This window comes from Oncorhynchus nerka, linkage group LG10 (assembly GCF_034236695.1).
Source record: "Oncorhynchus nerka isolate Pitt River linkage group LG10, Oner_Uvic_2.0, whole genome shotgun sequence".
NCBI lineage: Eukaryota > Metazoa > Chordata > Actinopteri > Salmoniformes > Salmonidae > Oncorhynchus > Oncorhynchus nerka.
Window position 1 is genome coordinate 71,833,272 of NC_088405.1, and position 27,081 is coordinate 71,860,352.

A 27,081-nucleotide genomic window follows, 5' to 3' on the forward strand; every position below is an offset into this window, starting at 1 on the left:
GGAGAGCCCATAGGCCTAGGACCCCTGGAACAGGGTTGGAGAGCCCATAGCCTGTAGGCCTAGGACCCCTGGAACACAGTTGGAGAGCCCGTAGTCTGTAGGCCTAGGACCCCTGGAACAGGGTTGGAGAGCCCATAGGCCTAGGACCCCTGGAACAGGGTTGGAGAGCCCATAGCCTGTAGGCCTAGGACCCCTGGAACAGGGTTGGAGAGACCATAGCCTGTAGGCCTAGGACCCCTGGAACAGGGTTGGAGAGCCCACAGCCTGTAGGCCTAGGACCCCTGGAACACAGTTGGAGAGCCCATAGTCTGTAGGCCTAGGACCCCTGGAACAGGGTTGGAGAGCCCAAAGGCCTAGGACCCCTGGAACAGGGTTGGAGAGCCCATAGCCTGTAGGCCTAGGACCCCTGGAACAGGGTTGGAGAGACCATAGCCTGTAGGCCTAGGACCCCTGGAACAGGGTTGGAGAGCCCACAGCCTGTAGGCCTAGGACCACTGGAACAGGGTTGGAGAGCCCATAGCCTGTAGGCCTAGGACCCCTGGAACAGGGTTGGAGAGCCCACAGCCTGTAGGCCTAGGACCCCTGGAACAGGGATGGAGAGCCCACAGCCTGTAGGCCCTAGGACCCCTGGAACAGGGTTGGAAAGCCCACAGCCTGTAGGCCTAGGACCCCTGGAACAGGGTTGGAGAGCCCACAGCCTGTAGGCCTAGGACCCCTGGAACAGGGTTGGAGAGCCTGTAGGCCTAGGACCCCTGGAACAGGGTTGGAGAGCCCACAGCCTGTAGGCCCTAGGACCCCTGGAACAGGGTTGGAGAGCCCATTACCCACAGAGCCAAGTGAAACGCATGTTCTTATAAGACCAGTCATTGCACAAAGGCTTGTGAAAACAGAGTTTTGACCTGCCACTATTTAAAAGATGATCCCATCTTTCTGGTGCAACTATATTTATTGCATTTTTTTTTAATTATTAAGGACATTAATCCACTTTACAACCGGTGTAGCTTACCTGGCATATTAAAAACGTAACCGCAGTAAGTGCTTCCCCCGTTCGCTATTCGAGTGCAGGCTATGGATGACATATTTTGTTTGTGGGCCATTCTATAGTAAATCCTCAAATATTTCCACACATATATTAGTAGGCTATATGTAAAGACCACATTACATTGAGAATAGTCTGATGGGTGAGAGTATTATCAAGTGCTTGTCAAATTGCGAGTGAGAGGCTGATGAAGTGTGTGCAGCCTGTGCAAGAAACATACATTTGTCGCAAAATGCAGCCTTAGGCTAAATGTTTTGATTTCTAATACATTCTAACAACAAAAGTTGCATAAAGAACTCAATTAAGGATATTGGAGGACCTGTTTCAAATGATCACTTTGTTAACCACTCAACACAGAATAGCCGCATGTGCACACTCATCATATCCTTTCTATTTTATTCAGCCACTGTATGTTCAATTATATTCTTCTTAGCATAAAATAATGCCACAGAGTTCTAAGCAAATATTGTCTGCAAAATGAACAGGTGTAGCCCACAGCCATATGGCATAGCCAGATCAGGGCCTAACATAAGGATGACTCAGAATATGCTGTTCTGTTCTCCTGAAATAGGCTTAATTTTCTTCATATCATAATGTTTCTTTAGACCTGTCTAAAATAAATAATGGATTTATTGTGACGGTGTAGGCTATATTAAATTGATTTATTATACTTTTTTCAATGTAGACGTTCCAAAGGTCCGCATAGGCAAGATGGCGAACAGCCATCGCTCATCCATATATTTATATGTACATATTGTTATTCATTCCTTTGTTGTTGTGAAATGGTTAGATTACTTGATAGATATTACTGCATAGTCAGAACTAGAAGCATAAGCATTTCACTACACTCGCATTAACATCTGCTAACCATGTGTATGTGACCAATAAAATTTGATTTGATTTCAGTGGCTTGTAGGCTATGCGTGGAAGGCCGGAGATGCTAAATGTGTTTTTGTTCATTAACGGACCGGCAGTTATTTGCATGACAGTTACTGGCCACAGCCACAATGTGCAAAATGTTCTGAGAATGTGTCATATCCAATGTTCCCTCTAATTCTGTGCAACTTCCAGCACGCATTTATTGTGAACACTGAGGCTGTACCCGCTTTAACTTAGTTTTAACAGTGGCCATGTAGGCTACTGTAGCTATTTGATCATAATGTACTGTAGGCCTACCATCAAAAACAATGGAGAATATTCATCCCATAATATTTTAACATGGAAATAGCTGTTCTATCATTCAGCCTACAGTTGCTGCCAATGTGTGGTGTTCAATGTAGGCCTACAGTCCATGATACTTTTGGGAAAAAAATGCAGGGCTTGACATTAACCTGTTTATCTACTTGTCATTCAGACAAGGTGACTGAAAATGTTGTTGTGTTGTTTGATGCAAGAAACCACTTTATAAAACAAAATGCACTATTATTGCCATTATTACAGATAATTAGACCGCTTATGCTACCCTCTGTATATTGGCTGCTTAGGTTTGAATAAACTATCTCAAAATACAACAACCTTTAAGACAAAAAAAAGCTCTTTACCTGACTCGCTTTTCAAAGATGTCTAGAAATGTATAAATCTTGTACTCTTGTAGGAAGCAATCACTCCCCTATTGCTGACTAAAAATGATCTATAACTGGGCTAATAATTCACTAACTAGCAAAGGATTTGAACAAAATGTGCACATGTGGCTACATGTAGCTCTTGCTTTGACCTCCTAACAAGCGCATCTACTCACAACCGCTCATGCTGTAAACACAGTCCAGTTCAAAGTAAATGGCTAGGTCTATTTGCATATAGGCCTACTGCAGCTCTGATTGTTTATGCCGCACTGGTTTGTGTAGAGTACGGGCTGAGTAATGCGTGTCAAAGCAATAGAATCCTATGCCGATGTGTTCTGCCTACAACAAAATCTCTTGCATAGTTAATTTTGTTTTGGCATGTTGCATTGAAAGTGGCTAATATTGCGTTGATTCGATCACAATTTCCACAGTAAAGGGAAACGTTGATGGTGTTAACAGGGAAAATTCTAGAACAGTGGTCACCAACCGTTTCTGAGTCAAGATCAGATTGATTCAAAATGCAAGCCGAGATCTACCGCTCAGATTGTTTTTTACATGACTTGAAAAACGTAAGCCTATGCAACATTAACCAATTAAAAACAGTACTATAGCAGTTATGTTTGTGCAGTAAGCTATAGGCCCAATATATTATCAATGCATATTGGCTTTGCTTGAATTGGCCGGCCAATGCATTGTTCGGCCATTTTTTTAAAATTGTATTTAAAAAAATTGAGGTAGGCAAAATGATCACAACTGTAATAGATCCATTATTGTATTACTTGTGAAGCACAGCTGAGTGAGCATACATTTAAATAATTAGATTTTTATTTAATTTAATTGGACTGATGGTCAGTCTCAGCATAGGGAGAGAGCAGCAGACTGAGGGTCCGCCTCTCAACATCTCTCCGCTCTCCCTTTCCTCCACTGACACTGACCGTAAAGGGACACAGTCTTCCAGATGATGGCGAAACTCGTGTCGCACCACATTATTTCTGCTTCATGCACAAATTCGTGTTGTTACTTCTATGAACAGAGAAAGTTAAATATTCCTCGATATTTAAAAAGACCTACCGGTAAGCTGCTAATAATAATAACAACGCAAGCCTATAGATACACTTTGCTAGTCATTCATTACTACTGCAGTGTTTGTTGTAGCACTGAGTGGAAATAGGAAAAACACACATTTTATGTCTTATAAAAGTGTTGAACACAAAGTGTTGACAGAGCTGAGTAAGAATTTAAACATGAACTCAATCGTAAAAACAGCAGCTCTTTGCTGTATTCATTGACATTCTCTCTAGTCATGGTTTTGAAATCTCACAGTATCAACTTTGCTGTAGCTTTCTTTTATGCCTGCTATGTTACTGCAGAGACGGTCATCTGAGCCATTCGATTGGCCAGCGGTAGGCCTATAGTGCACTTGATTTGCTCTCTGGGCCAGCCTGGAAGGCAGAGTTTGTACCCCTTCTCCTCCTTGTACCTTCAGACACACAAAATGGTTCAAAATGGCAACAGTTCCCCTACCCGGCGCACAGGGCAGCTGAACCGTGCGCACCTACCGCCAACAGCCCGAGACAAATTTAAATAAATTTAAAAAATAGGAACACAATGCTTTATAATTTTTTACAAATAAATGTTTGATGATCGACTAGGAATGCCTTGGAGATCGACCTGTCGATCGCAATTGACCGGTTGGTGAACACTACTCTAGAAAGTTGAGTGAAGTTCAATCTCATGCTTCTCTCTGTGGGCTGATATTTCTGCACGTGCACGCAGCTTAGAGCGAACATTGGTCATATCACTATATCACACATTTCTAAACTCATGGCTAATACCCTCTGATGGAACATCTACAGTATATGCTGTTTGTCTGTTGTTAGCTACTTCTCAAACTGCTGAGATTTGTTACTCACTGTTGTAGTTTTTGTTGGTGGCCATCACTCAAATCAGCTTCTGTACACAGCCCTTGTGCAACTGTAATCTGGATGTATTTGGAAGGTGATATTGGAAGAACGTGTTGTAATAGACCACACAAAACAGAGGGCCATTGTCTTTGCTCATCTGTAACATGCAGCTGCTCCACTCGGGACGAAATGCTCCGTGTGCAAGTGTGTGAGGTTTGTGTCGACACCGCAAACCGGTTTAGCAACGCGGCGGAGACAATCTGCTAGGTGTCTCCATCAGATATGGCAAACTATCAACTTTCAAAGGCAGAACAATGCCTAACCCAGCAACTTATGGGAGCTAAGTTTCTTTGCTCCACATACCCACTCTGGATCCATCCAATGACAGGGGGTGTGTCCTAATCCTTTATAGGGGAAGAGGAACCACCTATGTATTCATAGCTGGCCGATAGCTTGACGTTAGCGTTAGTGGTTAACGCCCTCCCTCCACAGTGACTGTGCCGTTTGCAATTAGCCGTTAGCCTTTAGTGGCAGGCCCCATCCCCACTCCCCCACCACCCCAACTGACTGTGCCTTTCTGTGTCTCCGCCAGAAGCCTCCCCGGCTAGCCGGCTCGTCCTCGGCGCTGGCCCCTTCTCCTCCTCTGTCTCCATCTCCTCCCCGGACTGCTGGAAGGACTGGCCCCGGGCCGAGTCCCCATACTCCCAGGCCGGCTCCGAGCCCGGCGGAGGCACCAACACCCAGGGGCCCAGCCGCGCTGACACCCCCCAGAGCAGCCCCTCTCCCCTGTCCTTGAGCCTGGGGTCCCTGTTGACCCCCGCAGCCAAACCAGTCAAGCCGGTGGTGGCGCCGCTCACGCCTGAGCAGTACGAGGTCTACATGTACCAGGAGGTGGACACGGCCGAGCTCACCCAGCAGGTCAAGGACAAGCTGGCCAAGAACGGCATCTGCCAGCGCATCTTTGGAGAGAAGGTGTGCAAGACACCCTACGCACTACCATCCCATACCACCCTATGCCCTATCGTCCCATACCACCCTACGCCGTACCGTCCCATACCCGTGTCCTTATACTGCCTGATATACCCATCCTGCGCCAGTGTAGTGTCAACTCACATCCCCCCTGTAATACTGCTCCCCTTCCCTCTCTCCCTTCCAGTAATCTACGCTGAGTCACCCAACTGCCCTCCACCCTCGGTCAGCACAGTTCAAAACTGTGTGTACTATGCTAACTCAGCCCCTCTGTTGGACTGTGTTTCCTGAATGAATCCATTCATACACATGTAAAAAGATTTGTGTGAAGCGGTCACTATTATCATCACACAATATATGTGGTCCTCTAAGCTTCAGTACAGTACAGAGGGCCCCCGATCCTACACTGGCCAGCAGTTGTCACATCCATTTAGACACATCTAAGCCTTTCTCTCTTAGCAGTCACTCAGTGATGTAGCATTGGGCCACCAACCAGGATTCCACCAACAAAAACTGTTACACACCCTCTTTGGTACAAACTAAAGCAGACGGTGTAGTGATGTACTGTACAGATCTCAGGGGTTTGAAGGAAAAACTGCATGATCTCTGTGTATTTGCATGTGTGTTTGTACTTGTCTATGTCTTGTACTTGTCCATACTGTACAGTATGGACTATTGTTTTTGTTTGCTTACAGTAGCTAATATCAGGCTTCATGCTGGCATGCATTCTGTGCAGTGTAATTATACATTGGAATGTTATATTACTGTGATTGAGCTCAGGTATATTTAATTATTTATTGGCTGATGTGTCTGTGTTCTGTGCGTGTGTGTGCATGTCTGTTTGTCAATGCGTGTGTACGTGTTACAGGTGCTGGGCCTGTCTCAGGGTAGTGTTAGCGACATGCTGTCCAGGCCCAAGCCCTGGAGTAAGCTGACCCAGAAGGGCCGGGAGCCCTTTATCCGCATGCAGCTGTGGCTCAATGGAGAGCTGGGCCAGAACGTCCTGCCCTTACAGGGCCAGCCACAAGGTAATCACACACACCAGACGCACACACACTGATAGAAAGTACTGCACCTTCATTACCAGCCACAATGTACAAGTACACACACACAGAAACAAATACACACTATTGCTGAGCGAATAACCAAAATGTTTTTTAAACAACTAATTGACCGATGTTGGTTCAATTCTTTTAATTTAATTTCGTTTAAAAAAAATCTGTGACCTCAATGCGCAGTTTCTATTGAGATAAATCAGATCAAGCCCTAACTGTGTGATGTAGTAGAGATTTGTAGTTTAACAGGCCAATATTCTACATAGTTTAGCGTGTACCTACTTTTTCGGTCTGTGTGGGGCAGACAAGGAGAGAAGAGACAGAAGAATGCATGATCAAGAGGGAAAGAGAGCAGTTACTTCGAGATGGCTCTACCTAAAAATACATGATCTAAGTGATTGATAGTTGGTATTCAGCAGTCTTATTTACTTAGAAGAACTATTAAAATAGTGATTTTGTCAGACAGCATTGGCAGCAGCTCTATAGAGATGAGATGATGACTTGGAATGAAATAAAAGTCATAAAATAAAACAAATACACAACGACTTAAATATTTTATTAAAGTAATGTGAATAAATGATAGTTGATAAGCAGTAACGGGCAGTCACTACCTACCATCATGGGACTTTTATTCATTGTTTTCTTCTGTGTTACAGCATTCAACCCGCGCAGTGCATTAATGTTTTCATTTTTATATCAAAATCGAAAACCATCTTTATTTTTTAATGATCTACCCGAAACGACCTCAAAAATCACTAAACGCTCAGCACTAACACACACACCCACAAACACAAACAGAACATGCTGCTTACAGGGCCAACCAGGTATCTAGTAATGGAGGACTGGATACTATAGCCTCACACACACAATATCGCTGATCAAATCCTTCTCAGAAAGGAATAGATGTTTTGACCACAAAGGAACATAGACTGAGCATTGTCGTTTTGATTGACAGTGAGCATATGCTTCCATGCATGTGTGTGTCTGCATTCATGCGCTCATACATACATCCACCTACAAGTGTGTGTGTGTTCATGTCCCAGTGTGTGATCTGATTGATGGCCACTGAGAACAGGTAGAGCCTCTGTCCTTGCCCAGGGATTAAATTGTCCCCGGCTACAGTCCTTGTATTGAAATGAAACATTTTCCAGGTTTTTATTCCGTTTCTCGAGAGTTGGGCCAGTGGTGTGTGTGTGAACCTGTCCGTCAGGTCTCTCCCACAGTCCTCCGTCTGCTTCTGCCTCCTGACCCCACCATCACACACACATACTGTACACACACACACACAGCTTTATTTTCATGTAATTTCAGGACTTTTTGGTGAGTAAGAATGTTTGACCATTAAAAATCCGATTTTCTCTAACCCTTACCCCTAATGTTAACCTTAACCCAAAACCCTAAACATAACCCTTAAGCTTAAAATAGCATTTGAACAAATTCAGGACATGAAAAAAGTCCTGACTTTTCAAAAAAGTTATTGTTTTCCTAACTTATCAGGACATTCGGGTGAATTCAAATCAAAATCCAATTTTATTTGTCACATGTGCCTAATACTTACTTATAAGCCCTTAACCAACGAATTTTAAGAAAATATTTACTAAATAAACTACAGTTTTAGGACATTGAGGTCCTGATACGGTAGGACAACAAGTACACACAAGCACACACATATACTGTGAACACACATAGTATACCAGATCCTCTCTGAACACTCTGTTGCCTTTCTAACTCTTAATCTGTCCTTGCTCCCAGTCTCAATTGCTACGCGAACAACTGTCCCAGATAACGGTTATCTGATTTAGTCAACAATGGTTAAAGGTGCTACACATATTATTTTTTTCAATTTCCATAATATATCTGCAGTAATAGTGGAATGATAGTGTTTCACAATGTAGCTTACCTGCCAGTTTTGTAGTTGGCTGTGGTAATCAAACTATTGCGGCATCTGTAGTCAAAATGGGAAAGCTTTGACTTTGTGGCTGTGTTATCTAGTGGAAATCAGAAGTTCTCGGTGTAGCACCTTTAAGGTTTGGACTGGGTCAGTAATAGCTGATCCCAAGGCTATTTTTCAGGAAAGATGCCTCTTACTCACTCTCTCAAACAAGCCTAAAACACAACATATTTTTAAAACGCAATAAATAATTTCAGGTAGATTCAATAAACCGTCTCATTTGATACAATATTGAAAGGGCTAGTTTATTTATTATTTATTTTACCTTTATTTAACTAGGCAAGTCAGTTAAGAACAACTTCTTATTTTCAATGACGGCCTAGGAACAGTGGGTTAACTGCCTTGTTCAGGGGCAGAACAACAGATTTATGCTTAGCACAAGTGCTTAGCAACACCATTGAAATCAAAGGCCCGTGGCCTCCACTCATTTCTCATTAGCCAAAGCGTGATAAGGTACACGCCAGGGTAAGGGGGTTTATGGTTAACACCTCCACGCCGTCCAGCAATCTACCCTATCTGAGCATGTGCAGACTGGTCGGAGCCGAAGCTACTGCAGGGATGCTAATTATGGATAGCTAATTAAAGACCAGGCGCTAGGGAGGTGATGACTGCAGAAAGACATCCAGGAAGACCCAAGGACATTGTTGTTGCCTGCCACTGTGTTGATGTTGTCGTGAATTAAGATACAGGCTAATCAAATTTGGGGCCTCATTTGTGCCTGGCCCGAGGAAGATCAATTAAAATGGTAGGGTTTTGAAAGAAGATAATGAGTTTTTTTTAATGCAAATACGTTTTGGTTCGACGTGGCCTTAGAACTGGGTTAGGAGACAATTAAGCAAATGTGTTGTAAGTGTTGGTTAAGATTAGAGGTCGACCGATTATGATTTTTCAACGCCGATACCGATTATTGGAGGGCCAAAAAAGCAGATGCCGATTAATCGGACAATTTTATTGTTTTATTTGTAATAATGACAATTACAACAATACTGAATGAACACTTATTTTAACTTAATATAATACATCAATAAAATCAATTTAGCCTCAAATAAATAATGAAACATGTTCAATTTGGTTTAAATAATGCAAAAACAAAGTGTTGGAGAAGAAAGTAAAAGTGCAATATGTGCCATGTAAGAAAGCTAACGTTTAAGTTCCTTGCTCAGAACATGAGAACATATGAAAGCTGGTGGTTCCTTTTAACATGAGTCTTTAATATTCCCAGGTAAGACGTTGTAGGTTGTAGTTATTATAGGAATTATCGGACTATTTCTCTCTCTACGATTTGTATTTCATATACCTTTGACTATTGGATGTTCTTATAGGCACTTTAGTATTGCCAGTGTAACAGTATAGCTTCCGTCCCTCTCCTTGCCCCTACCTGGGCTCGAACCAGGAACACATCGACAACAGCCACCCTTGCATTACCCATGCAGAGCAAGGGGAACAACCACTCCAAGTCTCAGAGCAGGTGACGTTTGAAACGCTATTAGCGATCACCCCCCTAACTAGCTAGCCATTTCACATCGGTTACACCAGCCTAATCTCGGGAGTTGATAGGCTTGAAGTCATAAACAGCGCAATGCTTGAAGCACAGGGAAGAGCTGCTGGCAAAATGCACAAAAGTGCTGTTTGAATGAATGCTTACCTGCTGGTGCCTACCATCGCTCAGTCAGACTGCTCTATCAAATCATAGACTTAATTATAACATAATAACACACAGAAATACGAGCCTTACGTCATTAATATGGTCGCATCCGGAAACTATCATTTAGAAAACAAAACGTTTATTCTTTCAGTGAAATACGGAACCATTCCGTATTTTATCTAAAGGATGGCATCCCTAAGTCTAAATATTGCTGTTGCACAACATTCAATGTAATGTCATAATTACGTAAAATTCTGGCAAATTAGTTCGCAATGAGCCAGGCGGCCCAAACTGTTGTATATACCCTGACTCTGCGTGCAATGAACGCAAGAGAAGTGACACAATTTCACCTGGTTAATAATTGCCTGCTAGCCTGGATTTCTTTTAGCTAAATATGCAGGTTTATAAATATATACTTCTGTGTATTGATTTTAAGAAAGGCATGGATGTTTATGGTTAGGGACACGTTGGAGCAACGACAGTCCTTTTTCGCGAATGCGCACAGCATCGATTATATGCAACGCAGGACACACTAGATAAACTAGTAATATCATCAACCATGTATAGTTAACTAGTGATTATGATTGATAGATTGATTGTTTTTAATAAGATAAGTTTAATGCTAGCTAGCAACTTACCTTGGCTTCTTACTGCTTTCGCGTAACAGGCAGGCTCCTCTTGAGGCAGGTGGTTAGAGCGTTGGACTAGTTAACCGTAAGGTTGCAAGATTGAATCCCTGAGCTGACAAGGTAAAAATTTGTCGTTCTGCCCCTGAACAAGGCAGTTAACCCACTGTTCCTAGGCTGTCATTGAATGTGTTCTTAACTGACTTGCCTAGTTAAATGAAGGTATAAAAAAAAGCATTCCGATTAATTGGTCGACCTCTAGTTAAGATGGGAAACTGATATTTTTGCTGATGAAACATTCAGGATTCAGTGTAGTGGGCAAAGTTCCCCTCATAAAGGATGTTGTATTTGAAGATTTCACTAATTTGTGTCAACCCCTTTCCTTCATTCGTAATGTCTGCATTTGAAAACCCTTCCCATTCAATATCCAAGCCTCTGAACATTTTCTCGACTGTTGCTGTTTTGTGTGGCCGGTTACCTCAGGCAATCTTCCAGACAACTAGTAGAGACAGTGAGACTACTATCCCAGAATGCTGCAGTACCCATTGTGTCAGAGTGGATCTGGAGTCGTCATGGCAGCTTTCTGCTGAGCCACACAGTGACCCACTCCACATGACGGAGAGCAAAGGCAACACGGACATGTCACGAACTTAGCACGCCTTGTGTTTGTATTGTGTATGTCTGGTCACGTTCTGTGGAAAAACACATCATAGTCACATTGACAATCGACGGCAAATGGTCTTTATGCTCGTCGGACTAAACCTGACTTAATTTGCACCCATCTTAAAAAAAGATACAATACTCACCACCACCAATATACAGAAACCATACCTCACACTGATACATCTATAGATGCACAACATGGATGGATGTTACTCATAAATCTACTATGCACCACTAGCATGTACACACTTTATACATGCTGAATCTGGTAAAGGTTGATCTTTTATAGAGCTGGTCCACGGCAGTGCTAGCTAACCTGGTGCCAGCTCATTTGCTGTGATGATGAGGTGGCACCAGAGGATAGTCAGCCTCGCCTCTTAATGAGCATCTAATGTGAGGGAGCGCCATGCCCTGTTTACAGAGCTGTCACATCTTCTAGACGAGAGGAGGATCCTCGATAACACACAGGCCAGGGGGGGCAGTGGGAGATAAGGTGGGGGGGTTGTGGCGCTCTCTCTCCCGGGGGCCTCCCGGAGCTGTTGTAATCAATTACAGTGTCAGAACACTGATATATGATAATTACTATGAGAAAGCCCCCCTCCCCTCCCTCATCTACACTCCTCCTCCCAGACAGCCCCCTCCCTCTCGCAGACACACTCATACACATTCATACACTTGTGCACACACACACCTACACATACACAGCCCCTCTGCTTTGCTGGGCCACATCACCCCCCACCTCTTACACATATACACACACACACACACACACTTTGGATAATTAATATGCAAATAATCAGCCAATGGTATGCTAAATAGGAGCAGGGCCATGATGAATTACATTTACTGGCTGTCTTACATTAAGACAGCCATTTCTCCATCATTTTCACTGTAAATTAGCCACGGCAATGTATAGATTACAGACACGACTTTCGAACCGAAGAGGGAGATCGGGAACACTGGGTGAGTGAGAGAGAAAGAGGATCGAAAATGAATGGCTTTTAAAATGGGCCGTAGCTTAGAAAGAAATGTAAACGTCAGCTTGCCTGTCTGCTTAATCCAGGGCTGGCCAGATAATTTAAAAGTACATGATGTTCTTGGGATGGGGTTTAATGGGACACTTGTTAGATATGGAGCAGGGCAGACAGACAGACAGGGGGGGGGGCTTTCTTGAAACATGCACACACACATATACACTGATGTGATTCTGTCACACACACTCTCACCAACAGATACACACACATCATTCACATTCTTACTCACACTCGCACATGAACACGCATATTTTGTCTATCTTTCTATCTCACACACAAATACACACGCACACTTTTAGGCAGTCACGGCAGCAGGGGCCAAAGTGTGTTTAAAAAGGTCCATTTGGTGGATTATATGAATAGCCGGTGTAATGGACCAGGCTTTAGAAGCTCACATGACATTGTCCCAATCTGTGTTTCTGTGCCCTGGCTGAGGGGAGACCACACGGCCCTGTGAAATAGGACAGCCCAGATGGACGGAAGAAAAAGTGATGGAAAGAGAGACCGCTTCAGCCAGTGTTTGTTTTCGTAATCCAAAAGTCTTCTCAGGAATGCAAATGGAATGGACTGAAAATAATGTAAAAGCCCCCTCTAAAAGCTGTGAAAAATCATCAAAAGCTTTCAAAACCAACACAAGGCCACATTGTGTTCATTTGTGCCTCATTGTAGGAGACATATTCATGTGTGTCACTGTATGCTCTTCACCCAGCACAGTATAACATCCTCACTGCCCCTCATTAGAACACACAACAGTTAGCCCTGCTATAAGTAACGCTCCCCAGGGATGTCTGTGGAAGCTACATACAGAGTACACACCCTCCATGTGCCTCTCAGAATGTGCGTGTTCATGTGAAGAGTGTTCCCTGCTCCCTCTGTCTCAGCTCATCCTTTCCCCTCAGTGCTAACATGCCCTCTCCGTCAGGAACACGGATACAATGGGATGGGAAATATGGAGTATACCGATGCCAGCTTTAACACACAGATTAACCAAGGGCCATATGACTAACATGCTGCATGTTCAGCGTCAAGGCTTTCTTCCCAAATGCTTCGTCTGTATATCAGAATGTTGAGTGTTAGTTTTGGGTGAAATTGAATGCCACATTTGCATATGCAAATGTATATATATATATATCTAGTGTAGACATCAATTGGTATTTAAATTGGTGCCGCTGTATTTTTGGAACAAAAAGCCTTGAAGTCACGCCCTGACCCAGTTGAACTGGGCCAGTCTTGGAGTAGTATTTATCTAAAAGCCTTGAAGTCACGCCCTGACCCAGTTGAACTGGGCCAGTCTTGGAGTAGTATTTATCTAAAAGCCTTGAAGTCACGCCCTGACCCAGTTGAACTGGGCCAGTCTTGGAGTAGTATTTATCTAAAAGCCTTGAAGTCACGCCCTGACCCAGTTGAACTGGGCCAGTCTTGGAGTAGTATTTATCTAAAAGCCTTGAAGTCATGCCCTGACGCAGTTGAACTGGGCCAGTCTTGGAGTAATATTTATCTAAAAGCCTTGAAGTCACGCCCTGACCCAGTTGAACTGGGCCAGTCTTGGAGTAGTATTTATCTAAAAGCCTTGAAGTCACGCCCTGACCCAGTTGAACTGGGCCAGTCTTGGAGTAATATTTATCTAAAAGCCAGTGAAAGCTGTTTTAGACCCTTTTAGCGTCACCGCTGTCAGATTTAAAGCAGCAAGCAGCTGTACATCCAGATGTAGCGCACTCTCTGTCTCTGTCTGTCCTCAAGCAAAACACAAAACTTTGCCTCCTCCCTCTTTCATCTCCTCTCTTCCTCCCTCATTTTCTTCTTCCTTTCCTCAGTGCAATGTCCCTCTGGGCCGGTGACATGGCTGGGCTGTGGGTTGCTGGAACCATGTCACAGGACAACCTCTCATGTGGAGAACCCCACCCTTTTTTCGTCTCCAACTCCCCCCTCCCTCCCTCCCCTGCCCCCCTCACGCCATGCCGCCAGTTAAAATGTCACCAGTCGGGTGAGCGAGCCGGGCAGGACATGCAAGCTGACTGCCTCCCCCCTGCACACACACACACACTCCCCCTCAGCTGTTTCCCCCAGCACGGCAGGGAGGTGATCACTAGTGACGGCTCCCCTCGGCTGCTCACTTTAGGGCCGCAGCCAGCCACACACACACAGAAAAATACACAACTCATGCACAAAGCCTCAAACACACATGCACACACAGGGTTGGCAGAGAGAGGGAAGGAGGGATAGTGGAGGGAGAGAGAGAGCAGGAACTTCATCTGGAGCCTCTGACTCCTTAATGTCATAGGGACTCATCAAAACAAGTGACTTGTTTTTCCAGACTTCAGAAATCATTTTAGCAAAAAACTGAAGACACTGTCTGTAGTTAAACAGTGTTGCGAATGGACAGGGTAGTTCTGTGTTGGGTATTTACTATTTTGGTCATATTAGATTATGTTTTTAAGAGCTGCATGTCAGTTGCAGTTTGGCCATTATTTATCTGTCGAAGTTGAAGGTATGAGTATTTCAACACTGTTCAACACACAAACTGTCACGCCCTGACCTTAGAGAGCTGTTTTATTTCTCTATTTGGTGAGGTCAGGGTGTGATGTGGGGTGGGCATGCTATGTTTTGTATTTCTTTGTGTTTGGCTGAGTGTGGTTCCCAATCAGAGGCAGCTGTCTATCGTTGTCTCTGATTGGGAATCATACTTAGGTAGCCTTTTTTCCCACCTATGTTGTGGGATCGTGTTTTTGTACAGCTCTTGTAGCCTACGGAATGGTACGTTCGTTTTGGTTTTACTTTGTTATATTGTTGCTGGTTCTCATTTAAATAAATTTGATGACCACAAATTACGCTGCACCTTGGTCTCCTTCAAACAACGCACGTTACACAAACACCAATCACTCCCCTGTCCCACACAGACCTACAAACATACACACACCATTCCACCTCCAATGTCCCATCTGTCCTTCACACACACACACACACCATGTCATGTCCCGCAACTGTCCCTCACACATAACCCCCTTCTCTGTTCCATCCTTGTACACCACACACACTCTCCCCTTCCGGATTCAGAGGGATTGGGTTAAATACAGAAGACTCATTTCAGTTGAATGCATTCAGTTGTACAACTGACTAGGTATCCCCCTTTCCTTTTCCCTTCCCTCAAACACATACACCCTCCCATGGCCAGATCCGTAGTGATGGGGAGACCTTGGACTCCATCAGCCCCCCTTCCTCCTGGCCTCGGCTGGGGAAGACTGATGAGTTGGCCCTCATCTGCTGGCAGCCAGGCACCATGGAACAACCCTCTCAGATGTAGGACTACATCTCTACTTCTACTCGCTACCCACTCCACAGAGCAGGACAGGAGAACGTCCAACCACCACATACACAGATACACATGGAACAAAATTATAAACGCAACATGTAAAGTGTTGATCAAATGTTACATGAGCTGAAATAAAATATCCCAGAAATGTTCCATATGCACAAAAGCTTATGTCTCTTACATTTTGTGCACAAATGTATTTACATCCCTGTTAGCGAGCATTTTTCCTTTGCCAAGATAATCCATCCACCTGACAGGTGCGGCATATCAAGAAGCTGATTCAACATGATCATTACACAGGTGCACCTTATGCTGGGGACAATCAAAGGTCACTCTAATATGTGTAGTTGTGTCATGTATAAGTGTATATTTGGCCTTGGGTTTTAGGTTATTGTCTTGCTGAAAGGTGAATTTATCTCCCGTATCTGTTGGAAAGCAGACTGAACCAGGTTTTCCTCTAGGATTTTGCCTGTGCTTATCGCTTTTGTTTCTTTTTATTCTAATAGAAACTTTTAGTCCTTGCTGATGACAATTATACCCATAACATCATGCAGCCACCACCATGTTTGAAAATATGAAGAGTGGTACTTAGTGTTGGATTTGCCCCAAACTTGACACTTTGTATTCAGGACATAAGTTAATTTCTTTGCCAGATCTTTTGCAGTTTTACTTCAGTGCCTTATTCCTTCTTTTCACTCTGTCAATTGTTTTTTTTTACGTGAAAAACTCTCCAATCCTTAACGATTACAAGCATACCCATAACACGATGCTGCTTAAAAATTTGGAGAGTGGTACTCAGTAATGTGTTGTATTAGATTTGCCCCAAACAAAACACATTTTTTGCAGTATTACTTTACAACAAGGATGCATGTTTTGGAATATTTTTATTATGTACAGGATTCCTTAGTTTCACTCTGTCAATTAGGTTAGTATTGTGGAGTAACTGCAATGTTGTTGATCCATCCTCAGTTTTCCAGAAAACACATTGTAGGATTTTTAATGAATTTATTTGCAAATTATGGTGGAAAATAAGTATTTGGTCACCTACAAACAAGCAAGATTTCTGGCTCTCACAGACCTGTAACTTCTTCTTTAAGAGGCTCCTCTGTCCTCCACTCGTTACCTGTATTAATGGCACCTGTTTGAACTTGTTATGAGTATAAAAGACACCGGTCCACAACCTCAAACAGTCACACTCCAAACTCCACTATGGCCAAGACCAAAGAGCTGTCAAAGGACACCAGAAACAAAATTGCAGACCTGCACCAGGCTGGGAAGACTGAATCTGCAATAGGTAAGCAGCTTGGTTTGAAGAAATCAACTGTGGGAGCAATTATTAGGAAATGGAAGACATACAAGACCACTGATAATCTCCCTCGATCTGGGGCTCCACGCAAGATCTCACCCCGTGGGGACAAAATGATCACAAGAACGGTGAGCAAAAATCCCAGAACCACACGTGGGGACCTAGTGAATGACCTGCAGAGAACTGGGACCAAAGTAACAAAGCCTACCATCAGCAAGGGCATTGAAGATGAAACGTGGCTGGGTCTTTCAGCATGACAATGATCCCAAACACACCGCCCGGGCAACGAAGGAGTGGCTTCATAAGAAGCATTTCAAGGTCCTGGAGTGGCCTAGCCAGTCTCCAGATCTCAACCCCATAGAAAATCTTTGGAGGGAGTTGAAAGTCCGTGTTGCCCAGCAACAGCTCCAAAACATCACTGCTCTAGAGGAGATCTGCATGGAGGAATGGGCCAAAATACCAGCAACAGTGTGTGAAAACCTCGTGAAGAGGTATATAACAAAGTATTGAGATAAACTTTTGTTATTGACCAAATACTTATTTTCCACCATAATTTGCAAATAAATTCATTAAAAATCCTACAATGTGATTTTCTGGATTTTTTTTCTTCTCATTTTGTCTATCATAGTTGAAGTGTACCTATGATGAAAATTACAGGCTTCTCATCTTTTTAAGTGGGAGAACTTGCACAATTACAGCCTCGAGTCTTCTTGGGTATGACGCTAAAAGCTTGGCACACCTGTATTTGGGGAGTTTCTCCCATTCTTCTTTGCAGATCCTCTCAAGCTGTCAGGTTGGATGGGGAGATTCGCTGCACAGCTATTTTCAGGTCTCCCCAGAGATATTCGATCAGGTTCAAGTCCGGGCTCTGGCTTGGACATTCAGAGACTTGTACCAAAGCCACTCCTGCGTTGTCTTGGCTGTGGGCTTCGTGTCATTGTCCTGTTGGAAGTTGAACCTTCGCCCCAGTCTGAGGTCCTGAGCGCTCTGGAGAATGTTTTCATCAAGGATCTCTCTGTACTTTGCTCCGTTGATCATTTAATCGATCCTGACTAGTCTCCCAGTCCCTGCCACTGAAAAACATCCCCGCAGCATGACGTCGCCACCACCATGCTTCACCATAGGGATGGTGCCAGGTTTCCTCCAGACGTGACGCTTGGCATTCAGGCCAAAGAGTTCAATCTTGCTTTCATCAGACCAGAGAATCTTGTTTCTCATGGTCTGAGAGTCCTTTAGGTGCATTTTGGCACGCTCCAAGCAGGCTGTCATGTGCCTTTTACTGAGGAGTGGCTTCCTTCTGGCCACTCTACCATAATATCCTGATTGGTGGAATGCTGCAGAGATGGTTGTCCTTCTGGAAGGTTCTCCCATCTCCACAGATGAACTCTGGAGCTCTGTCAGAGGGCCCATCGGGTTCTTGGTCACCTCCCTGACCAAGGCCCTTCTCCCACGATTGCTCCGTATGGCTGGGCGGCCAGCTCTAGGAAGAGTCTTGGTGGTTCCAAACTTCTTCCATTTAAGACTGAAGGAGGCCACTGTGTTCTTGGGACTTTTCAATGCTGCAGACATTTTTGGTACCCAGATCTGTACCTCAAACCAATCCTGTCTCGGAGCTCTAAGGACAATTCCTTCAACTTCATGGCTTGGTTTTTGCTCTCACATGCACTTTCAACTGTGGGACCTTATATAGACAGGTGTGTGCCTTTCCAAATCATGTCCAATTAATTGAATTTACCATAGATGGACTCCAAGTTGTAGAAACATCTCAAGGATGATCAATGGAAACAGGATGCACCTGAGCTCAATTTCGAGTCTCATAGCAAAGGGTCTGAATACTTGTATGTAAATAATGTTTTTTTTTCGAAAAAACCTTTTCGCTTTGTCATTATGGGCTATTGTGTGTAGATTGAGGAATTTATTTTATTTTAGAATAAGGCTGTAATGTAACAAAATGTGGAAAAAGTCAAAGGGTTTGAATACTTTCTGAATGCACTGTAGATATAGTTACACGCAGGGGTACACAACATCCTTTCTTTTGGTAGTCACTGGCCTAGGAGTGCCAAGACCAGTGTGTTGGACATCATCAACGTGGTAGTGCTCTGAAATGTGACAAACAAGTCCATTTTAATGTTCAAGTCAGAAGTTTTGTGTTCAAGTTCATTTACTCTTAAAGCGTACTGCTTGAACAGAATCATAAAACATATACAGCCAGCATACTCGCACACACACACACACTTATCTGATCTACTGACAGGCGCTTACCCATCAATGCAACTCAACGTGCACTTTTCTTACAGATGCACAGAGAGGAAGAAAATACACGCGTAGTGATTTTCTACTCCTCCGCTCTGCATTCTCTCGCTTTCTCTCCCTCTGCTCATCTCTGACAGACTGCTGTCTCAGGAGGATAATTTTTGGGCCGTGCAATGGGCCATCACACAGCCATTGGGTAGAGGGTGGGAGGGGGTGCTGGTGGAGATGACAGAATCACAGTGACACTTTAGCGCCAATCATTCTCTCTGTGTGTGCATGCTGGAATGACTGCCTGGTCGATGGAGCATTGGAGCGGAGTACCTGTAGCCCATATAGTTAGCTAGAGACTAGCTGATATAGACAGACAGTGTGGGGGCTAATGCAAGTATGGGGGCTAGAGTTGGTGGAAATGCAGTAACAGGGCTCTTGTGAAAGGGTTACTTGTAATCAGAGAATACATTTAGGTCCAAATTCAATCAATTACAAGGAAATCTGCACAGCTTGACATGTTTTGATCATGTGGCTGTCCTACAGTGGTCGTGTTGCCATCTCACCTTTAACATTGTATGTGCAGTGGCTTGTCCATCACATGTCTTTGTCTCTGACCCTTGGTTCTCTCTCTCCCGTTTCCACAGAGAACACCCCAAAGACCTCAGCCAGCTGCAGCCCAGCACCGGAGTCACCCCTCAGCTCAGCCGAGGAGTCAGTGAAGAGCTTGGGGGAGCAGGTGGGAGGAGAGGGATGTGGGGGTGGAGGAGGGTTGTCCCAGTTCCCCCTCAGGGAGCCCAGCGAGCCCTCTGAGTCCCAGCCCGGCACACCGCTGCCCGTCCCCGGTCACTCAGGTCTCAGCATCCAGGAGATGGTGGCCATGTCCCCGGAGCTGGACACCTACGTCATCACCAAGAAGGTCAAGGAAGTGCTGACTGATAACAACCTCGGTGAGTTGGAGTGGAGGAATATGCCACTCTTTCTTTCAGCAGTCACTTCTACAACTCTGTCTTTTTGCTTTGACCAGCACAATGAAGACAAACCCAAATCAATGTATCCCTTATTCTCCCTGAAGTGTACAACAACGGCTACAACAAACCTCATCCACTACTAATGAGACATGTAGCACCTGAGTGATGCCATGAGCCATTTTGTACCAGGGCAGTCACCAGTGACCACACACTGGCAGTAGAGGGGTGAGGAGGAATTGCACATTGGTCCAAAGCTACAATCAGTGTCCACCAAGCAGCACAATCTCACAACAAGCATTCTTTCCTCACTGATAATAATTTGTTCCAATTATTTCTAAAAAGCCCTGGCTGAGAGTTGCAACACTTCAAACGATTAATGATGCGCCGGGTTTGGAGCGTGTCATCATTGTACACATTAGCTCCGCTCCAGAACGGGGATATGCTCTTTACCCCACCAGCGTCACACAGTGCTGCCAAGGCAGAAAGATTTAGCCAGTTTCCATGTTCCACAAGCTGGCCAGCTTGCTCATTAGCCATCCCCTCAGCTAATATTAACCAGCCCAGCTATCAACTCACACAACAAAGGAACAGAGAGCATAGTTTACACACTGTCCTGGGAAGACCCAAAGATGGAGCTAGCTACTATCACAGCCAGAGTAGCGGCACAATTGGGATGTGGCCCAGCTTTAAGCCTAAGTTTTTCCTGGTTAGCCTCTGAGCCAGTTGGATTTAATGAGTCACTTATCTGTTGATTATGGTTAAAGGTAGAATCTTTAGTTACTACAATTTGTTTTACTCCAATGTTTGTAAACGATGTAAATATATACAAACCCTGTATAGCCTTCAAACATGGTTCAAACTATACTTTTGATTTATGGGATGGCCTGTCCTTGCTTCTATACCTCTGCTAGGAATTTGAGAATGGTTACATTTCTCCAGGCCCATCCCTCAGCTTTCACCAAAACAGAGGCAGGCTTTGGTATTGTTTCAACTAAGGATTCTAGCTTTAATAGTTACAGTTTGGTTGATACATTACCAGAGAAACAGGCTCAAGCAGCATAGTGGAGACTTATCCAGTCCTTTCACCTATGGCTGGCCTTAATTCCTTAGGAAAGGAGATGAGGAACACAAGCAATTTTAGAGTATTGGGACAAAGCCTAGTTGTCATAGGACTGCTCTCCGCATCACGCTCTGACTGCTCAATTAGCCCCACAGAGAATTGTCTCCCTCCCTCCCATCACTGTTCCCTAGACCTGGCCGCAGCTCACTCCCCCCCTCTACTGTGAGGTGGCCAGGACCAGTGATGGATGGTGTCGTTTAGCAGCTCCCTTCAGCCAAACTCACAGAGATCGGGCCAAATCACTTCCATGTCTGTCAGCTACAGTAGCCTTACTGTAGCACTGCACCCTCTTGGCTAGGTTGTTATAAAATACAATGTGTTTTCACTAGCTCTCCTGGATATCTAAAGGTAATACAAATAGTCATATGTTTAGCCTACTAGCCTAGTCTGTCTTCTACCTGATATAGCCCAGGCATATTGGGACAATATTAGGCAAACTGCACTGAGATTGGACCAAATACTCCCATGTTCACCAAAACAACTAGCCACTATCCTTAATATCGGTAAGGCAACGAAAAATGAAGTTAGATTCACACTGACACAGATGACGCACACAGCCAAATCAGATTTCTTACAGGACTCAATGTTATTTTGTTTCACAGTTTAGGAAATATTGGCACAAAGGGTAAACAATGAATATGTTTACCCCTGCTGATTGCACCTACATCTAATCATTTTCAATGGTACATTCTATTATGTGGTGGTCCACAATATGTATTTTCTAAGGTGCTGTGATTTATGACAATGGAATTGTGTGATATGATTTAGACCCTCATGGGTTATTTAGAATAGATGAACAAGTTCACCGTTGTACTTTACTTTACTTTAATACATAGACAGATGCACAGGGCTGCTGTGTGCATCACGGCATCCAATTGAATGCGATAAGAATGCAGTTGGAGCTGTGTGCGTATTTGTAACATTTCCATGTGTAATATAAGTGAGAGAGAATGTGTGTGTTCAGCGCACAAACAAAGCTCTGTAGGAGTCAGTGAGAGGAGGAAACTGTAAAGCAGCCCTTCCATCTCACCCCCAAGAGATTCTCTCAGCGGGACTGGCGTCACCTGTTCTGTCTCCCAGCCCCATGCTGTCTACTCATCCACTTCTCTTCTCTTTAGAGGAACTGCTCCCCAAATCCCAGCGCCTTTCAGTAGCGCTTCACATCTCAGCCTCTCTCTCTCTCTCCGCTACGCTGCCTGCCTGCGTTTGTTCAGCCGCCCGACATTCAGCTCACCTGCATAAAAACCAGTGAGAAGCACAGGGTAGAGCAACACAACCCCCCTCCTCGCTGCCAAAGGCATGTTTGAGGGGTCCCCTGGGATATAGTGGGGGGAAATAGAGCTCCGCAGCGCTCTGCGTGAGAGCTCGCAAGCTTTGAAGCCTTTCAAGAACCTGGGATTCTGCTGTGGTGAATGTTTATGCTGCGAACAGAGAGGGAGACCTTGGTGCTTGTTTTTTATTTATTTATGTGAATCCAGACCTTTTTTTATGCCTTTAAAACAACTCAGGCGCTCAAACGCCAGTCAAAGACTATTTAAACTGTTTCTTCTCTGAGTGAAGTCAGCCACAGTTGCAACAGACAAAATGCTGCCAACTTCTGATGGCAAGTTTTCAATGCCGCCCTCCCCCGTACCTCGGAAACTTAAAGAATGTGTAGCGTTGATGCGTGTTCATGCAAGGAATTCAAGTTTATTCCAACAGCAAGCAAAGTGAAAAAAAGGCTTTTAAATGTTGACAGTAGTACATGCCCTAATTCTAATTCTTTTAAAATAGATTTTCAGGTACTGTTTAAGTTTGACACTTTTTTTTCTTCTGAATATTGCTCTATCCATGCTTCAGCTGGTTTACAGTTTTAGTTTTTCGTAAACAAATGTGTAACCTTGATTCATATTAACCTACAACATGTCAATCATACAATGTATTCCTGATTCTACTGGCCTTCTAGTGACTACCTTCTCTATCCCTCTCTCAGTGTGGATATAACTCCCCCTCCCCCCCCCCCCTTAAAAGACCTAGATGCACTATTGTAAAGTGGCTGTTCCACTGGATGTCATAAGGTGAAAGCACCAATTTGTAAGTCGCTCTGGATAAGAGCGTCTGCTAAATGACTTAAATGTAAATGTAAATGTAACCCCTCCTCTCTCCCCAGGTCAGCGTCTGTTTGGGGAGACCATCTTGGGTCTGACCCAGGGCTCAGTGTCTGACCTGCTGGCGAGGCCCAAGCCCTGGCACAAGCTCAGTCTGAAGGGACGTGAGCCCTTCGTCCGCATGCAGCTCTGGCTTCAGGATCCACGCAATGTGGAGAAACTCATGGACATGAAACGCATGGAGAAGAAAGGTAATCCCTCTTTCCTCCCCTCTCTATTTTTAGTGTTCTTTACCTCCCGCCCTACCTCAACTCTGTAACCAGTTCTAAATCACCCCCTAACCTAGCCCTTACGACAGTGTGCCATTTGCCCCGCCTTGTGCTCTGACAGTTTAGGCAGAATTTGTGCCTTGTTTTCCTTGGATAGGATTTGGAGTTGGGCATTGGTGTGTCCTATGTCCTGTCCTTGTAACTTAGACAGATACTAGGATAGAAAGAACAGTCTTTGTACACTGATCTAGCTACTGGATAGCTACCTCCATAGGCCATATTTTTACCCACCAACATCAGTCGTCGTCGTCCCCCCAGGATTGTGCCATATCCTCAAGGCCGCCATGCTACTCTCGTAAACGGAAGTAAAGAATACTGTAAAACGAGATGGAGCAAGAGAGCAATCTAGCCAACAAGAGAGAGGAAGAGAAATAGTGATTGCTCTTTTTCCTCCTCTAATAGCCCAGATGTGTCTCTGGGCTGCCGTGTCAAACAGCCCATGCCCAGAGCTCCTGGTTAAAAAGAAAAGGGGGAGGAGATGTGTGTGTGTGTCGGAAGAGCGGGGGGTGGGGAGGTATGTGTTTCTCAATGCTGTCGAGATCGATCTGGGTGTGAGACGTCAACGCTCTCATCAGACATGACAGGCCCCAATCTCTCCGGGGTACACTTATTCAAAGTCCAATGCACTCATCAGAGCCCTCTTTTCTCCCCTTCCACCCACTTCCCACTCTCTGTAAGCTAAGTGAACATTCTTGGAGTGATTAGGCCTATTTAACACTTCTCCCAGGGTATCATCATTACTGGTCCTTCTTTGGGGCTGGGGCTGACGCTAGGCTACTTATGAGTCAATGCCCAGCCTGCAGGGGTATGTGTGGGTTAGCGTAGCATGGAGGCTAACCTCTGGGAGCCTCATCATCAGCCAGCTAACGCTAGGGCCTGGAAGTTATTTTCCCTGCCTCAAGACCAAATCAAATGAAAAGTGTGGTTGTTTTTACACACGTGCACGTGTACACGCTTGAAGTAGAAAGCACAGGAGGGAACTGGATAAAGCTGACGGGCTGTGAGCATCAACGGCGTCATAGTGTGTAAATTTCGCAAGTTTACGCGGATCAATGTTGGTAAAATAAGCAGATAAATTGATTGGTTAATTTGTAGAAAAGAGGAATTGTTTTGATTTTCCATATGCTAAGTAGACTAAATATGTAGTTTAAAATGTGTTGGGCTGTAAGCTAAGGTTTATCAGTCAGATAGGCTGCACTTTGAAAACAATTGCAGCCTACCTGTGTTGATTTTTGACCATTGGCATATAGCCTAGGCAGGCTACGGCTGGGAAACTCGAGGAACCCCGATTTCAAGAGAGAATACTGTTATGTAGTCAAATGGGACTAGCTAAATTCTTTATAAACTGCTCGGGTGTACTAGCTACAACTCTAATGTTTGTAAACTGACGTAACTGTTTAGCGCAGGTAGTTTTGTGCAAATTTTGAGGCCGTTGATGGCGTCTCTCCATGTGATTTTGGCGGTCCATATATCATTAAAATATCTAATGTCATTATCTATGAAATAAATAAGGGGGACAATTCCGGTTTCATGTATTTAGTCTAACAGGCACACTGTGATAGAGAAAACAACTATATTACAGACAAGACAGAACTGTCCGATCTGAACAGCCATTCAGTGTTCCTGCAAGAATAAGAGCAGAAGAGAACATGAGCAAAATGTAAAAAACAGAGACAATAGTATATGTGAAATACTTGACAACATAATAAAGAAATAAGATTATGATGAGATGGGTAACTACATAATATACTTACAGTGGGGCAAAAAAGTAATGGTGCAAGTTCTCCCACTTAAAAAGATGAGAGAGGCCTGTAATTTTCATCATAGGTACACTTCAACTATGACAGACAAAATGAGAAAAAAATCCAGAAAATCACATTGTAGGATTTTTAATGAATTTATTTGCAAATTGTGGTGGAAAATAAGTATTTGGTCAATAACAAAAGTTTATCTCAATACTGTTATATACCCTTTGTTGGCAATGACAGAGGTCAAACGTTTTCTGTAAGTCTTCACAAGGTTTCCACAGACTGTTGCTGGTATTTTGGCCCATTTCTCCATGCAGATCTCCCCTAGAGCAGTGAGGTTTTGGGGCTGTTGCTGGGCAACACGGACTTTCAACTGCCTCCGAAGATTTTCTATGGGGTTGAGATCTGGAGACTGGCTAGGCCACTCCAGGACCTTGAAATGACCTGCAGAGAGCTGGGACCAAAGTAACAAAGCCTACCATCAGTAACACACTACGCCGCCAGGGACTCAAATCCACTGTATACCAACCTAATCTGTATATTTCTTCAGAAGAATGTATTTTCTTCAGGATTGCTCTGTCGTTGGCCATGAACTCCTGGCAGGGGAGGTTGAAGTTTGTCTTCACAACAAGCATTAATGGTAGGAACAGTGAACCTATTTCTTGCTGATGTCCATATATCCTTAATTTGGGAGAACACTCTCTTGACTGGTGCAGAAGCTAATCTAGCCAGGTTAGTGGGTGGGATGTCATTCTCTTTGAAGTGGATAACCACCATGCTCCATCTCTGACAAAGCGGTGTCTCAGATGTTTTCCATTCTTCAAGCGATCCCCCCTTTAGGAACTCTTGCAGGCCAGTAACCTCGTCAAACAATGCATCCTCATTGATGGTCACATTGGGGAATTTTTCCTGCAGTGTGGCTGCTGCCTTCTGGATCTCTTCACGCTGAGCTTGTCTATTTTAAAAATGCAATGGAAATCTTTTAGGTTATCTGTGTGCTTTCCCCATTCTTGCAAGTAGTTCACAGCCGTAGTAAAGAATGATTGGGATGTTTTGAGAAAGCTCTCTTTAGACATTGCTCTATTTTCCTCTAGCTCTCTCAGAAGTCCTCTGACCAAAACTGGAATGAAGTTGTCATCACGTCTTGCAGTCAATTTTGCCTCAACGTTTCACAGAATTGCAGCTGACTCCACAGCACAGCGGTCCTGGCCTTCAAGCATCTTGATCGTGTCACTGAATACAGTCAGGTTTCCATGGACAAAGGCCAGCCAAAGTTCAGTCAGTGGATCTTCGAACATTGTTCGCAGGACAACAGAGCATTTGAAGGTGAAAGAAAAAAGGATTTCAATGGCACATTTTCAGCACTCTTTCTAGAGCAGGGAGCATGGACAGCCAGCGAACATTGCTGTGTCCTGAAATGTTATGATACTCCTGGCCAACAAACTCACAAAAGCTCTTCAGTCTTTCTACTCCGACGGTGAAATTATCCAAATATCTTTGTAAGCAGGTAATAAATAGTAC

At 44.2% G+C, this 27,081-nt stretch overlaps 1 pseudogene; it reads left to right on the forward strand.

Moving 5' to 3' along the window:
- The window catches only part of LOC115135957 (homeobox protein cut-like 1), a 168,433-nt pseudogene that overhangs the window by 126,354 nt on the left and 14,998 nt on the right, over positions 1–27,081 (forward strand).